This window comes from Lonchura striata, chromosome 20 (assembly GCF_050655825.1).
Source record: "Lonchura striata isolate lonStrDom1 chromosome 20, ASM5065582v1, whole genome shotgun sequence".
Classification (NCBI taxonomy): domain Eukaryota; kingdom Metazoa; phylum Chordata; class Aves; order Passeriformes; family Estrildidae; genus Lonchura; species Lonchura striata.
In genome coordinates, this window is record NC_140722.1 from 14,069,953 (window position 1) to 14,082,224 (window position 12,272).

Sequence of the window (12,272 nt, forward strand, 5' to 3'; positions counted from 1 at the left end):
CAGAGCTGCCGGGGAACCGCCGTGCGGAGAAATTCTGCTTTACACTGAGAGAAATCAGAAAAATGTAAGATGTCATCAGCTTCATTCCTTTGCAAAGGGCTCCTCCAGTTCTTGGGTTTAGTTAAAACACACCCATTAACCCTCTGCAAAAGCAGAATATCAATTCTGTGTTGGGTCAGAAAGACTGAAGGACTGATGGAGGAAGCACCTCATGGGCCAGCTGCTTCCACCCCCCGAGTTTAATAATGCCAGCAATACTTTGTACTTTTATAGCATCTCAGTGTTCACCACATTTCACAGACTCCATGAAGAATTAATAACAATCCAAAATGCTCTGCAAATGTTCCTATCCCTTTACAGATGGGGAGACTGAGCCAGAGCCAAGGCAAATGGCTTGGTGAAGGTCAGGCAGGACGCTGGAACAGCTGGCCACAGAAGCTTCTCCTGAGCTATCCTGACCACTCCTCCTCTTCCACACCATTTGGCCAGGAAAAAGCAAGGGGTGATGAGATGATGGTGACTTGTGAAGGGAGTAAGTCACACAGGAAACATCTCCAAACTACGTGTACAGCCAAGGAAGTACAAAAGAAGGGACTGGAATTGCCACCAAGGAAACACAAAATCATCCACAGAGTCACCCACAGCTCTAAAAAGAGGATGATGACTTCTGAGCTCTTTCTAGACATAAGAGGCCATCCCTGGGCTTTCTTTACAGCCCCAGTGAAAGGAAAGCATACAAGGAAATACATATATGAAAAAGTTTGTGGTTACTGATGGCCCTGAGCTCATCACAGGAATAGAAAATGTTTCAAACCTTTGTAATGCAGAGAAAATGGGTCACACCATTGTGCACACCTGCAGTGGAAGGTGTATTTTCAGTGGCACTGGATAAACAGGCTCCTGACATTCATTTCCAAAGCAGCATCAGCAATAGCCACTTCCCTGGAGAAATGATCATGAAGAGGGAAAGGCTGATCGAGAAAAACTTACAGTGAGGGAATCTGAGGTGCAAAAACAACTTTCAAATGGCAAGTCTGCCAGCAAACCCTCTCCCAGACACATCCCAGGCCATATCCAGCCTGACTCCAAGACCTGCAGGTGTAAATCCCAGGCAGAGCTGCCAGGCTGGGAATCCCTGGGAGCTCCAGCAGCAGAATCCTGCCCATCTCACGGCCGAGTGAAGCATTGCTGGGTCCCTCTGTGCCAAATTCCCAGCTCCAGCTCACAAAGGGAAAGATCTGGCAAAGGGACTGGATTTGCTCAGAAGTGCTTTGGAAACTTCAAACCGAAAATGAGTCAGAGAAGAGAAAGTGTGAATGAAGCAACAAAGGTAAAGAAGCAGCTGGAGATAAGCCAAGTGGTTCTGAAGGATACCCTAAAAAGTGCCACACTTGGCAAAGTGAGTGGGACACAACTCAGGGAGAGCCCTTTTTATAGTAAGATCTTACAAAGAGTGGAGAAGGAGGGGCTCTGGGGCTTGGCAGTTAATGGAGTTTGGGCACGAAGCTGGGGCCACTCACTTCTCTGACATCCTGAAAAGTGGGAGTCGCTTTTTAAATAGCTTCGCCTAATCCTTTGAAGTTTTTGGGTGGGAAATGGTTTTTTTTATTGGTTATCATTAGTGCCTGAGTAAGTAAACACACCCACTCCTGCTCTGGAGAGAACCTGCTCCAGGATTTCAGGAGAAGCCCCAGCTGTCTGCAGGGTTTTACTCTTGCACGCTGTGCTGGTGGCTGTTCTGTTCCGCAGGGATCCTCTCGGAAAGGTTTCAGCCTGTGCTGGGATTAGGCTGCTTGCTGCCTGGCTGAGTGACTTGCCTCGGATGAAGAAGATGACAAGCAGGGTAGGAGGCACAGGATGCTGTGCACATGTGCTCAGCTCGGGCTGTTTCCTGGTGGAAAGGCACCAGCTGGCAGTGCCAGACCCGCGGCGGGAGCACGGCACGGCACAGGCCAAGTTTAATATTGATTTTAGCACTGCTGCACACATTAGGCCAAACCAGAATAATCCCTTCACCCCACAACGTGCAGGAGTCAGCAGATTTCCTGCAGTTCTCTGCTCAGGACACCCAGCTCCTCTGCTGGGTAATGGATATTTGTGAGGGGTGCTGCACATCAGCCCTGAGCTGCCTGCACGTGGCACTGCTGGAGGGAGCTCCTCTCCCACTCTCCCAGCTCTGGGAACAGCCAGGGAATTGATGGAGGGTCAGGCCAGTGCCAGGCTGGACGGGAGGCTTTCCCCAGGACTAAAGGATACCTGTCACCCTCTGGAGGAGGCTGAGAAATGGTTTGGAAGCTCCAGGTCTATAAGTCTTTTGCTGTAGAAACCAGGCCATTAGTCTGCCTCACACTCAGGCTCCAGGGGAGGAAAATATCTCGGTGCTAAAAAGCTGTAAAAAGCAATTACTATCGATATTACTCACTAATTATTGCAATATTGCAGGATGGATACTGCAGCAGACCTGTTTTGTAGGAACTGGGCTGACAACAGTACGTTGGGATTGTGCTCCAAAGGAAGAGCAAGATAAATTAGATTTGTATAGAGCGGTAATATGATAAATAAAAATGTTAGAAGATATGAAAATAAGGCAAGTTACATTATTAAAAATCTCTAAAGAGCATAGCAAGAGTGGAGATGGATGTGACATCAGGATTTTGGGAAAAGGGGTGGAAATGGAATTGAGAAATGAGAGTTGGGAGAATGTATTTTTAAAAAAGGGTAAGTTTTCAAAGGTAAGTAGGAAGACTGAAGTGCAGGTAGAGTTTTAGCAGCAATTTTACAAATGTTTAAACAGGTTAAAAAGAATCAAGGCATTAATCTGCTGAATTTCTTTTTAAAATCCTTCTAGGATTTCTCCTCAAGATGTGTAACTACCCTACAAATCTGTCCCCGATCATTCATGAAAATTGAATTATTTTCTAAAATAAGAGTTGCCTCGCAGTCAGACTGAAGTCTCTATGCAGTTATCAAATTAAAATAAAACGAGCATGGAAAGCAAATAAAATGAGGGTATTTGATGAAGCAACTGTCTCATAAATACTGTTAGGACAAGGACACAAACATGAGTGGTGGCTGCACTTGCTGAACTTTTGGGAGTTTGCCCAGGCAGCAGTTCAGGTCAGAATCTTCTGTGGAGAGAAAAACGAGGAGGAAGAAGGATGGCTGGCATCTCCTTTGGCCCTGCTCTCTGCACGTGCTGCTGAGCAGAGCAAGAGCTGATGAAGAGCAAAATTGCAGGAACAGATGAGGGAACAGAAGCAGCAAAATCCTCTAATTGACCAGCAGAGCTAATGACCCCTTACCCCAGCATGTCCCCACATCCCATCCTGGGATTCATCTCCTTTGTTTAACCCTTTCCTGCCACAACAGGCAGGATCCCAAGGGAGAGGGGGGTTGGTTACTGGAGCAATGGTCCTTTGTGGTCACACCTGGTGACACCTGGTACACAAAATGAGCCAACAGCAGGGCTGACCCCTCCTCCCTTCCCAGCGCATCCCTGCCACCTCCTGCTCACCCATCCCTGCATGGCAAAGCCAAGGAGGCACAGACACATCCCAGTGCTCCTCTGGGATGCCAAACTCTGCCCCAAACCCAAAGACCCCGAGTGATGCCCAGGCTGGGGTCGGGCAGATGTGCCCAGGGGTGGGAGCTCCTGGCAGAGGCTCCTCCCGCACGCAGCCCCAGCCCCTGCGAGGAGGCAGTTGCTAAGGTAACTACTTTCTTCCTTGGAGAGAAAAGCCAAGTAAACAAGCATGTAAATAGACTTAAGAGCCACGTAAATTGTTGGTGAACCTATTCTGGTTACCTTGACGATAAAGCACGACTCTTCCAGGATTTAAACTTTCTTTGGCGTGTAAAGAATATAACGCACTGTGATCTCGGGCAGCCGCAGTTGGGGTTTCCAAGTTTGAGTCTATCTGCTCTCTGTCCACACTACCCTTCTCTGCAGGATGTGAAGGCATCCCGTGTACCTGAGGCACACGGTGCACCCATTCTCACACCCCAGTCACCAGGCAGGGGTGCCCGGGGAGCCTGGCACTGGGCACATTTCCATCAAAAACCAGTTCGCTGCAGCCTGGTCGTGCTGCGGTTTGATCCTGGGGCTCTGCCCTGTGCCAGCCCTTCCAATGTATGTGCAGGGATTGCACCCAAGGAAGACAACGAGACTGCTCCTTTTCCTTGCCAAGCACACCAGAGGAATTCCCAAGATGAGCTAATCCCGGGAACACCAGTGATGAAGCTCCAGGTGATGCTGCCTGGCTGTGGGAGAAGCCCTGACTCCAGCACAAGAAGGGACTCGCTGCCCAGACAGGGCCTCCGGTGCTCTGAGGTTCTCCTTGCTCCCAGCTGCTCCACAGCCCAGCATGGACCATCCAAGCCTTTCCAAGGAAAGCCCGTGCCCACCCTCCCCCAGCCTCCCTGGCTGGTTCACCCTGCACAGAGCACTGAGGAAAAAAGTGGATTTTTCTCCGTTTTGCCTGGTACTGCGGCAGGCGGTGCCTAAGCAGGAGTGGGATCTGGAGCTGCCACGAATGACATCAGGCAGCAGAACTATTTCAGCCCTGCCAGTCCTCAGCAGGGGTCACAGCTGACAGCAGACTTAATAAAATTGGCTGGGGTTGGGTGACTAAAATGAAACATCTCAGCTGAAAAAAAAAAAAAAAAAGAGGCAAGATTGAGGCTCATTCAAGAGCTTTCTCCTCACACAGTTAAGGGAGAGCTTCACTGCAATTGACAGCTAATTCAGTACACATCTCATAATATATTATCTCCCCAGCTCTATGACAAGTCTAGTGAGCAAGATGCAAATGAACACTTAGGCAGGTAAGTTCTTAATGTCACTTTAAGACTCAGCACAGCATCGCTGTCTTCTCCATCCAGTGGATGAGTTGCTGGTGATGGAGCAGTTGTGGGAAGGTAACAGCAGGATGGCAGAGGAAATGGAAGGTAAAGGAGGTTAATTTATGGAAATTATCTGGGTCACGCAGTAAGTAGGACGTGTCATGCACAGCTTTAAAAGTACAATAGTAATTTATTTAGGAGCTGATTCTCTCAATAGATAGTCAATGAGGGTTATCAGGAGTCAGGTAATTGTTTTGATCTCCTCATCACAAAATGAACTGCAGCATCCTGAATGGATGCAGCAACTTCCAGAGTTGGCAACTCTGAGAGGTGCTCTGAGAGCAGGGGGAAAGGTTTGGGGCTGGGATGGGGCAGTGACACGTGAGGGATGGCTCATCCTGGCAGCCTGGGCGTCACTGGCATTACTGGGACAGCAGAGTTTTTGGAGCATTCAAGGATCAATGAAAATTTAAAAACTCAGAGGATTTTATCACTTCAGAGGTATTTGTGTTTTGGGAGGGGAGAGGAGGGAAAGGGGAAAAAATCCTATACAAAGATGCAAAACAGACTCAGACTTTCCCTACTAGCTATGAATGAATTAATATTTCCTTGTTATTAATGGTACAAATGGAAAAGCAAGGTTTTGTTTTCCTTTCCTCCCCTTTATTTTGCTGTTTTAATGCCCCAGTTGGGAACACAAAGCCTTTTCCAGTGCGAGGAGAACACGAGGGGCACAGACAGCACAAAGCCAGGTGGGAGTGCTGGGGGGACACTCTGGGCCCTGCAGGGATCCCCAGCACCTGAGCCTGGCTGGAATTCCTGAATTCCTCTGACACCTGCCTGGGAAGGGCTGAATCAACCCCAGCAGCTCCGTGCCCTGCTGTGCCTGCTCTCCACGGATCCTCTGGGAGAAACCTGCAACCCTCAGCACTGATTCCACAGAAAATACTTTCCATTTTTAATTCTTAAGCAATTAGTTAAATCAATCCAAAAGGCTGCTTGAACAGCCTTGCACCACTGGAAAATAGATATTTTTTAGTTTAGTTGAACTGGAGTATTTTTTTAAATGCTTAAAGGCTTCCACAGGAGTGTCTCTACAGCCACAACTGGCAGGAGCATTTAAAATAAAAATCTTTCAGCTGTATCCTTTAGCTTCATCTCCCTCTTCAGAGGAGCTGCTCGTCTATCAGAACATCATAATTCCAAATTTTCCTGACTTAATTAGTTTGTTCTCTGATGCTCTCAGAGAAAATAAATTACAGTTTCCATTTTTTTTTTTAATGAGCTGACCACAAATTTGTAATGAGAATATATTTTGCAAAGCTGAAAGGATGGATCGGGATATCTTTAATCAGTTTTTAATTACGGAAGTCAGTGACTCAAAACCTTTAGTACCTGACTTGGTTCCTGCTTGGACCTGATTCCTGCCCCCTCCTCCAGGCTCAGCTCTGCAGGTGCTGATGTGACCAAAGCCAGACAGTGCAGGCAAGATTTCCAGGAGTTTTCTTATCCCAAACCCTGGAATACTGATGGTTTCTGACAGAGCAACACTGGCTGCTCAGCATTCGGAATATATCTCATAATGCTTCATCTATCTTTGGCTCTTGTGCTCAGGAGATTCCCTAAAAATCCCCATTTTCCCATGTAAGAGCTGATTTTTCTGTTCACTGGGATTGCAGGTTGATATTTAAATGGAAGGCAATAGAGATAACTATTTTTGTAGCGGCATGTATTTTTTATTTTATCATTTCTAAGGAATCAGATTCCTGCTTCTCTGCCTTCCTCCTTAGCAGCTCCTTGTCCCTGCCTGTTTCACTTGTTGCAAAACCTGCTCGGAGATTTGAGCTGCTCCTGCTGACGGCAGAGCTCAGCCTCCTTCCCTGATCCTTCTGAACCACGGGAAGAAAATCAGCAAAAGCACTGAAATCAGCCCAAAAAATCCTCTTCTGCCCAAAAAAGTGCCTAAGAACACCCATGGGAACAGTCCAGACTGCTGATGAACTTTTTTGGTTCTCATGTTAACTTCATTTGAGCTGAAGATAAACCCTAACTCTATTCTGGCTTGCATGACAAATATAAATTGAGCATTGAGCTTGGAAACAATTAATTTAAAGTAATAATTTGTATAAACATCCTAACAAAATTTTAAAGCGTATTAAACACCCTGTTTTATAAACATAACACTTAATTTGAAAAAAAAAAGAAACATTTAGAAGGTAACGCATTTAGGATAAGTGCACAACACATGAAAATAATAAATGAAATTTTCCCAGTTTAGAAAATGAATGTAATTAATTAACATTTAAATTACATTTTTAATTGCAATCATACCCTCCCAGGGGACTCATAAGGGACCATAATTGCAATTAAAAGCATGTGGATTAGATAATAAAACAATGCAGAGTGTCTGAAATGTGCGATTTAAAATGGAAAGCAGACATTGTTATCGGCACATCTAACTTAATTGTAGCCATAAAGCAAATGTGCTGTACAAAATAAAATTCACATACGGGAACATTTAATTCTTGGATCTCTTAAAGGGGACATGCTTGAGAGCACATTTTATGACAGGTTCTGTTTGAAACGGCCCTTTAAGGCTTTAGTATTCAGGGATAGTGCTTTAATGTTTTTGCATTAATAAAAGCATAGCTGAATGTTCCTATTAAAATACACAGATACATTTAAGTAAGAGATGAAACTGAGTGCCTGGAATTTAAGTTGCAGAAGGCATAATTATATCAGGAACACATTTTTCTTTGTTATGCTTTGTTTTAAAATTGCCTTTGCCAGGGGAGAGTTGGAGAGGCGCTGCATTTCCAGGGTGGGCATGACCAGGAGAAGCTGGCTCAGAAATTGGTGTTCACTGGGCAGACACAGATTTGCTCCACCCTCAGCATGGTCACCTCCCAGGAATATCGACATCCTGGTTTTCCTGCTGCTGCACTGCTGCTTTTTGATAAATACTGACGATTTTAGCCTTTAGTGGCACTAATTCCTCATTTTCCACAAACTTCCACTTCGTCTTTTTTGTTCCTGTGCTGGGCACTGGTGAGGGGCTGTGTCCAGTTGTGGCCCCTCACTGCAAGAGGGGCTGGAGCATGTCCAGGGCAGGGAATGGAGCTGGGAAGGGAATGGAGAATTCCTGAGGGAGCTGGGATTGGGATGGAGAATCCCTGAGGGAGCTGAGGGGGCTCAGCCTGGAGCAAAGGAGCTCAGGGGGACCTTGTGGCTCTGCACAGCTCCTGCCAGGAGGGGACAGCCGGGGGGATTTGGGATCATCCCAGGGAACAGGGACAGGAGCAGAGGGAATGGCTCAGGCTGGGCCAGGGGAGCTCAGGGTGGGACCAGCAGGAATTTCCCCATGGAAAGGGGGTCAGGAATTGGAGCTGCCCAGGGAGCTTTGGATCCCCATCCCTGGGGGTGCCCAAGGAAGGGCTGGAAGTGACACTTAGTTCTGACATAGATATAAACAACTCCAAATGTTCTCATTGAATTTGTTGAGTTTTCACTTTTACCAAGTAAAAAGAAAAATATCCTAAATCCCTCAATGAATTAAATGATGCTGGTCTAATTCCAGCTTGACCAAAAGCAGGCTGGGTAAATAATGCTGTAATTCCCCATGAGATACATCAGGGTATCTGCTCTGCTGTGCCCATGAGAAAGAGATTCCAGGAAGGAATTGAGTCTAACTGGCAACACACACCATGGAATTCCTGCTGTCAGGGGGAAAATCCACCCAGGAAGGAGTGTTATGGTGTAGAATATGGTGTGGTACTTCTGCTACCTATGAAAACACAGCGAGAGTCAGAACACAGTGAGTGGTCCCTCCATTAACCCTTCAAAAATTGTGGAATCTCAGCACAATTCCATGGAATCTTTGTCACTAGCTCTGCCACCCCTATATACTGTACCAAACTCTGTGGGAACCTTTCCTAAGGGTTGGAAGAGTCTCCTTGAGGGAAAACAATGCTGCAAGCATTACTCAGAGGAAACTTTTGAACTTGAGGGTGACATTTTTCCCTGTGACTGCTCAAAGAAGCAGATATAATTTGTTTTATAATACTTCCCACACCCCCTCCTCCCCCCAGCCAGGAGTGCTATATGGAGATCTCTGCAGTGCTCTGCATATGGTGCTGCTGGAATTTGGTTTTTTGGGTAACAAAAGATTAATTGTTGGGATTTTACAGGCTTTGGGCAATCCAGGAGCAGGGTGAGGTGGCACCAACCATCCAGAGTTAGAAATACATGAAGTAAATAGTTTTTTTTTTTTAACCCACATAGCCCCACACAGCAGGTACCCATAAAAATTTAAGTTATGGTAGTGGGCTGTGCCATGTGATGTTTACCTGGACACCTGGACACCAGGACACCAGGACACATGGACACCTGGACACATGGACACATGGATACATGGATACATGGATACATGGACACCTGGGCACATGGGCATATGGACATCTGGACACATGGACACATGGACACATGGATACATGGATACATGGACACCTGGGCACATGGGCATATGGACATCTGGACACATGGACACATGGACACATAGACACCTGGGCACCTGGACACATGGACACCTGGGCACTTGGACATATGGACACATGGACACATGGATACATGGACATCTGGATACATGGACATCTGGATACATGGATACATGGGCACATGGACACATGGACATGTGGACACATGGACACATGGGCACACGGACAACTGGGCACATGGACACCTGGACACATGGACACCTGGACACATGGACACATGGACACTTGTACATCTGTTCATCTGGACACCTGGACAGCTGAGTATTTTCACACCTGTACATGGGGACATCTCCACACCTGCACAACCAGACATGTGGACACCCGAACGCCTGTAACCTGCTCACCTGGGCACCTACACAGCTGGGCACATGGACACCTGTGTGCCCACACACCCGTACACCTGACATCTGCACACCTGGCCACCTGCACACCTCTACACCCCGCAGCACTGCTGAGCTGTTGCATTTGTGATAAGGCAGAGTGTGACAAGCACCCCAGACAATCCCTGTGTGCTCTCCCAGCTCGGTGCCAGCACAGCGATGTCTCCTGTCCCCCCTGGCTGGCTCCAGCCCCCCTGGCCAGGAGGTTTGAGATGCTGATCCCTTCTTAGCCAGGGAGCTTTCAACTTTGCTGAGCTCATCAGTTGTCCAGTGGGACAAAGCCCAGCCTGAGCTGCCTGAGGCAAACAGTTAATCACATTAGCAGGCCACTAATGTTCCAATCGGCAAGTGACAAAAAGTAAAGCAACATTTAGATTTGCTGTGTGGAAACACATCCAGATTAAATTTAATTTGGATAGTCAGGAAATAGGGGCACCTGTCAGTTCCTAGGTAACACGGGGATTTTTTTTCTAGCATCACTTACTACCTTGGGGAAAAAAAGCTCTTTCTGAAGCCAAAAAACCTGACAAGGTGTAAGTCATACAATGCATTGTGCTGCATTCCGCTGGCTTACATTGGTTCATGTCTTGTCATATGACAATATAACATGACACCAACTGCGGTACATCGCATTGGAGATTTCTAAAACAAAGCTTCCCAGCTCGGCGGCAGCAGGGCTGTGCTGGGATCCACTGCTCCATAAAATATGCACAGCCAGCCCTCGACACCAGCACAGACTAATAGGATCGGAGAAGCAGAACTTTCCATTCCAGCAGGATTTCACCACTGGAACTTTGTAACCCCGTGCTTTGATTTTGTTTGTTAATTAATTGCGGGAACACGGCAAATGCAAAACAGAAGCACAGGGTAGAAAAGTAGAGGGGAAAAAAAAAAGAGGTAAAGATAAAAGACAGAAGAAAATTAATTGTTAATTATTTATTAGACGGTTCATTTGCTCACACCTACATTACTGTGTTGGTGCTTTAACCCACTGTGCTCGCTCCTCAAGCCTGACCCCAGCCACGTTGTTAGCTGAGTTCCTTTCCTTTTGTCACTTCTCATTAATTTCATCAACTTTTGGGAAAAAAAAAAGAGACGTGAGATCGGAGCTCTGTGGAACAATGTGAATAATTCTTTGGGGGTGCTCCTTTCCCAAGCTGTGGTAAATAAACCCCCAGCACACAAGTGGGGGGTGATGATTTGGGGGACAGGGGTTCTCTGTCCTTCCCAAAGGGCTCCCAGGGCATTGGGATGGGACAGCCCCATCCCACACTTGCTCCTTTGGGAATAATCCTTCATTAATTCATTAATCTGCTCCAGGAGCCCAAAGCCACCAGGAGAGTGAGAGCCCGAGTGCATCACACACATGCAGAGGATGAAGACACCAGCATTTCTGTAATATATGTTAACTGTAGCATTAAAGACAACCACAGTATATCATGACACCTTTGAAAGCATGGCTTGAAAAATAGAATCACTGCAGCCTATATAACTTCAGGATTTGTCTCTGCAAGTGTTTCAGTAAGTGGTTATTTCACTTAAAACTTGTTTTACTTTTTTCTTCTCTTAGCACAGTGCTTACAGAAAAGAAGAGAATGTGAAAAGAATTTTTTTCTGGTTCCTGTGCTTTGAAAATTAATTTCCTTACTTTCCTCTAGCCTTCTAAGGGGAAAAAAAAAATCTCTTTTCAGCTTAAGACCTCTTACAGATTTACTGTGACACATTCAACATGCAATAAGTTGTCCACCATGAGACCCCTAGCTCCCAGGGTAGCATTTATTTTAGCTACAAAAAGGTGCAAAGCAGCTTGGATTTATATAAATGTAAAATAATTTCAGCAGTCTGACACAGGAAAGGTAGGTCAAATCATGCTTAGTACTTATGTAATTTTTTTTTAACTACTGAAATGTAATCATATCCTGGAGTTGGGTGATCTCATCTCGGATCAGGGAAACTACAGGTCTAGTAACTATAAAAGGGGAGAAAACCTCTTCCATTCCTCAGCAAACAGAAGAAAAATAACACAAAGCTTTTCTTTGATCTCTTTGCCAAATAAAGTACTATTCTAGCACTTGACATATGACTGCAGTGACCCTGAGATATTCCTCCTGTACATTACCTTTACTTTGTTTCAGCAAAGGCAAAACTGGTAACAGAACTCCATCATTTACCCTTAGCTTCTTTGAAACCATTTTTCACATTTAGTCCCTGATAGAAAAGGAACGTGTCTGTTTCCTACACTTGATTTATTACGTAGTTTCTAAGCAAAACACTTTTATCTGAAAGTATAGGTCAGACAAAGGAATAATGCAATCAAAGAGACACTTGCAGAAACATTATAAATACTGTATTTTATACAGCAGAAGCCCTGCTCTTTCAGAGATGACTGCCTGCTCACAGACACTGGAGTTCATTGTCTGCTGGTAGAGCAAAAATTGTGCTTTAGCTAGAAGAGGAGTATCTTTTTGCATTTTTTATTACTGTTGTTTTTTATTTG

At 45.8% G+C, this 12,272-nt stretch overlaps 1 protein-coding gene across 2 annotated transcripts in view; it reads right to left on the bottom strand.

Annotated features, from left to right (window-relative positions):
• TSHZ2 (teashirt zinc finger homeobox 2) overlaps positions 1-12,272 on the bottom strand; it is a 218,767-nt gene that overhangs the window by 110,359 nt on the left and 96,136 nt on the right. The window lies entirely within an intron of this gene.